The 5,121-nt window shown below is 38.9% G+C and overlaps 1 protein-coding gene across 1 annotated transcript in view; it reads left to right on the forward strand.

The window, feature by feature from the left end:
- Nucleotides 1-5,121, forward strand: part of Btc (betacellulin) — a 41,478-nt gene that overhangs the window by 18,647 nt on the left and 17,710 nt on the right. The gene's annotated exons all lie outside the window — the stretch shown is intronic.

Raw genomic sequence — 5,121 nt, forward strand, 5'->3', positions numbered from 1 at the left:
CCAAAAGAGGCTCAAGTACACAAAAAGGACATTTGCTCAACCATGTTTGTAGCAGCTTTATTTGTAATAGCCAGAGGCTGGAAACAGCCCAGATGCCCCTCAGTGGAGAAATGGATGCACAAATTGTGGTATATCTACACAATGGAATATTACTCAGCAATAAAAAACAAGGAAATCATGAAATTTGCAGGTAAATGGTGGGATCTAGAAAAGATCATCCTGAGTGAGCTATCCCAGAAGCAGAAAGATGCACACGGTATATACTCACTCATATAGACATATAATATAGGATAAACCCACTATTGAAATTTTAAATATGGCTTTGCCAGATGCTTTGAAAGAGTAGCTTCTGAGTTCAGAGTTGGTGGTAGGCTGTTTTAAATCCTTCGTAATTCTTAGTAATTTAGTATAATTTGTGATGTTTTGATTGGGAATTTTGTGCTTTCTACATACTTATCCCATTTTTTTTTTTAGCCATGTCTTTCTCCAAACACAATGCATTCTCTGTCTTATAAACACTTTGTAATTTTAATGATACATGCTTCTTAAAAATTTTTGTTTTTCCTTGACTGTCATGAACGGGATTATGGGATGTGCAGAAAACCTATGACACAAGGTTTTTTTGAGGAAAAAGATAATTTCTTCATTAGCTCAGAGTCACATGGTGAACTGATAGTGGACTCTGGGGACTTTTCCATGAGATGGTGACAATTAAAAAAAAAAGAGCTATGAAGTCACAGTACGAGCCTTTGAAGGCTGTTCAGTGTGCAGCTGGCTCACAGAAAAGGGGGTAAAGGTGCAAGCTGCACTCCAGATGAAAATATGTAAAATGGGTTGGAGTGAAGCCAGTTGTGATCACTGGAGTAGTTTCCCTGACCCTAGGAACATTTGGCGATGTATAGACACTTTTCATAGTGACAGTTCAGGTGTGGTGAGCAGAGGGACACTGGATACTATTGACAAGTGGAAGGCAGAGGCCAAGGCCAATTAATCACCCTGCAATGCCCAACCTCCCACAGCAACGATGTCTCCAGCTCTAGATGTCAAGAGTGTGATCAGTGTAAAATGCTTAGGATGCTTTTTCTTTAAGCTAGAACTTGAATTTCCTTAAACAATGTCTTGTGTAGCATATATTTAAGCTCTTATTTTCGTATGATTTTTAGTTTTTTTTTTTTCAAGATCACATTTCACTTGCCACTAACGTCTATCTTTACAGCAGATACTTAAAGTGTAAGGACCTGAATAATCGCTATCACGTGTCCCAGATAGTGAATGGTGGCTGATTATTGTCTCTAATACTATGACAGCTTGACAGCTTTTTAACAAAGTCATCAATATTTGCCTTGTTCTGACCACACAGATGCTAACTACTGCTGCAACAGATAAAACACAGTGATTATTTTGCTTACACATTTTTAAGCAAGTAGTTGACACTTTAAACATCACTTATTCTGCATTAAAAACTCATCATAAACTCAGCTTCGACATAAAAGAAACCCGTGTCCCCAGGGAGAGTTGACTCCCTTTTGGACTTTCTCTCATGTTGTCTCTCACCATGCTAACTGTACAGCACCTTGAAAATGAGATCTGTGAGGTTAGACGTAATATCTCTGAGCATCAGTACCAAGTACAAAAGTGTTTAATGAATATTTGTTGATTAATGGGTGGAACAAAGGTGTTCTTTGTAAAGTAGCCTGTAGTATTTGGTAACTGGCTTTGTTTCACTGATTTTTCAGTTTCTTCTTACAAATCATAAACTCAAAGCCCTGTGATGACCCCAGTAGTTAAATCTGTGGTCTTTAAGGTCTCCTGTTCCTTCGTTCCAGCCAGGTACTGGGAGAAAAGGTTATCGTCTTCTGTTACAAAGATGCAGGGAATAAGTTGATTTGAGAGAAACTGCCTTTGCTCAATTATTAGAATCTGGTTGGGCCAAGGACATGCTTCCTGTTCTGCTGGGTTTATGTTCACCAATTATTAGCCGAAGATGGTTTGGATGGCAGGGAGAGTGTATGTTGTTTATCAGGCTCTTCTTGAAGTGGATGCCGGTTTGCCTGAAGAGGCCTTCTTTCTTGTCCCTGTCTCTACCTCTGAGGCTGGTGGCCTCCTTTTGTGAACGGATGCCAGAATGTGGAGTGGGGATTAACAGAAGGAGCCTGGCTGTGGGCCTGAGCCTGGCATGTTTGACTAATTGGGCAGTTTCAGTGGAATCAGTGTTCCCTCCATGAGACAGAAGAGGAGAGTAACATGTTAAATTATAAGCAATACTAGGAATAAAGGCAGCTAGGTTTTTTCTAAAGTAAAGTATTGTAAGTATTCTTCCTTCTTTCCTTCCTTCCTGCTTCCTTTCCCCCTCCTTCCCTCCCTTTTCTTCTTTACAATAATTACATGTGTGTACATACGTGTGTGTGTGTGTGTGTGTGTGTGTGTGTGTGTGTGTGTGCATATCTGAGTGGACATGATTTCGGAAGCCAGAAGTTGAAGTTGGACTTCCTTCTCTGTTACTCTCCATCTTATGTTTTGAGACAGCTAGAGCTCACGAATTGGCTAGACTGGCTGGCAAGCAAGCTCTATGGACACCTGTTTCTTTCCTCTCCCTCAGCACCCAGAGTTTCAAATGCACATCACCATGCTGACTTTTTACATGGGTGCCAGAGGATTTGAACTCAGGTCCTCATGCTTGTGTGGCTGGCTCTTCACTAACTTAGCCATCTCCTCAGTCCATCTTTTCATTAGTCTTCTTCCCTGTCTCTCTCCTCTCTCTCTCTTTCTTTTTGAGCTATTAGAATACATGAACTATAGAGTTAAGGCCTCCACATTTTTCCCCAGGGGGGAACACCCAATCTTGAATTGGATTTTAGAAATGAGTTAAGTGTGTTTATTCTTTCCCAGCAGGATTTGCTGCTGAGGTTTTTGGATCTGAAAACCCTTTGAAAAAATAGACTGTTTATTTACTAACTCTGTATGTGTCATATTTTGTGTTAGGTACAGAGACTACAAAGATGAGTAGCCTAGAATCCCTGTGCTTGAGGAAACCACAGCAAGTGATTTTTTTTCTGATTGTTCGAGGTAGGGAGGGAAGAGCAGATGCTAGAAGTGTAAATAACGGAAGTGTGGTAGCCAAATTTTGATTTTTTTAAAAAAGATTCAGTCATTTTTTTTTCTCCTGTTGCAACAAACAAAATGTGCTCGTAGCACAATTGAAAAAGAAAGGTAAAATTTTTTAAAAAGGTTTCCAACGAGCTGGATTAATTTCCCATTTATCTACCTTTTAGATGTTTATATAAATGAAGAAATATACTTTACATGCACACAGACACACAGATACACACACACCACCACCACCACACTTAATCATCTCCCACATTCTGTTTTCTTACTTGGAAATATACCGATGATATGTGCTATTAAATTTTTGACGCCATTTTCACGATTGATCAGCATTTTATTGCATAAAGGTGGGTCAAATGTGTATAATTAATTCCGTATGGCCAGACACTTAGGTAACTTTCTGCGTGTGTGTGTGTGTGTGTGTGTGTGTGTGTGTGTGTGTGCACGTGTGGGTACAACCTCACAGAAGCCAGGAAAAGATGCAGATATCTAACTCTATCGTGCAACGTCTCCTTTCTGAGTGAACTTGGAGTTGAGCTGCCAGCCTGGGTCTTGACCAGCCAGAACCCAGGCTCTCATGACTGTGTAGCAAGTGCTCTTACCCATGGAGCCATCTTCCCAGCTCCCTGTTTAAGTAACTTTTAATGTTTTATCACTTATGTCACACAGAGACCTTTGTGGATAATTTGTGTGTGTGTGTGTGTGTGTGTGTATCCTGCATTATTTCCATACAAGAACTTACTAGTTTGTAATTATTGGGCATGAGGAGTTGCATGTGTTTAGCTGCTTTTTTTTTTCTCCAGAAAACAAAGGTACATTTGCCCATCACCAGTCGATTTGAGTTGTCATTTCTCTTTAATTTCTCTGACACTTGTTACTTTCTTTTTCTTTAAAACAGTGTTTTTCAGCTTGATCAATGGCAAAGCTGCTGTTACAGAGACGGCTCTGGGAAAGTTTTGACATTATAATTTGCTAGCCATTGTTTCCTGGCTCGCTGCTATGGTTTTGTGTTATGGTTAATTGGTTGGCCCCTTATCTGCCATGCAGCTTCAGAGCATCTTGAGGATTAAGTGTGTCCCATCCACCTGGTTGTTTCCAAAGGCTCATATTTGTTTGTTGAATTGGATAGAACTGGTGAGCATGTTGCTTAGAAACTGTTGGCCAGATACATAATTTCCAACAACCAATAGGAATGCCTATCATTCCTGTCAGCCACATAACAATTAGGCATTTTACCGAGCCCTGATTATATGCCAGGGCATGTTTAATGATCTGTATCCTTAACACATACTTCTCATTCTTAACACTGTCAACAAGGCCTTGAACTAAGGAGCAGCCAATTCCCAAGACATCTTTCTCATCCTCTTCTTGTTTCTTCTGCTCTCTCCTATTCTCTCTCTTTTTTCATCATGGAAAATTTTAACATATGTGAACTAGAAAGACTGGCATAATAAACCTTGACCCTTCCAACAGTCAGTTCCAATAACTATTAACCTGTGCTGAGTTCTACTTCATCTTTGCCTTTCTTTCCTCATCTTATACTGTATTACCATAATAGGTTATTTTAAAATAAGACTCAAGGCTAGTGTAGCTCAGTTGTGGAGCACTTTCCCAGCATTCCAAAGGCCATGGGTTTGATTGTCAACATCACAAAGTAATAATGATTATAATATTAAAGTAAATTTTAAGTACTTTCTTTCATTAATGAATATTCAAATATATTTCTGATATATGAATTCTTAACATAAAGCACAATGCCATGACTGTGTTTTGAAATGTTTACATCAGTTCTTTAGTAGGGGTTATATCCAGTCAGTGCTAATTTCCTTGATAGTCTCACATATGACTTTTCATACTTAACACAAGTACCAGTTATTGTTTTTCAATATTCAACCACAACACACTTCTTTTTAGAGATTATTAAGTTAAGGGACTTAAAATTCTTTCTTTCTTTCTTTCTTTCTTTCTTTCTTTCTTTCTTTCTTTCTTTCTTTCTTTCTTTCTTTCTTTCTT

The sequence above is a fragment of the Psammomys obesus genome, unplaced genomic scaffold (assembly GCF_907164565.1).
Source record: "Psammomys obesus unplaced genomic scaffold, mPsaObe1.curated_primary_1811, whole genome shotgun sequence".
Taxonomy (NCBI): Eukaryota; Metazoa; Chordata; class Mammalia; order Rodentia; family Muridae; genus Psammomys; species Psammomys obesus.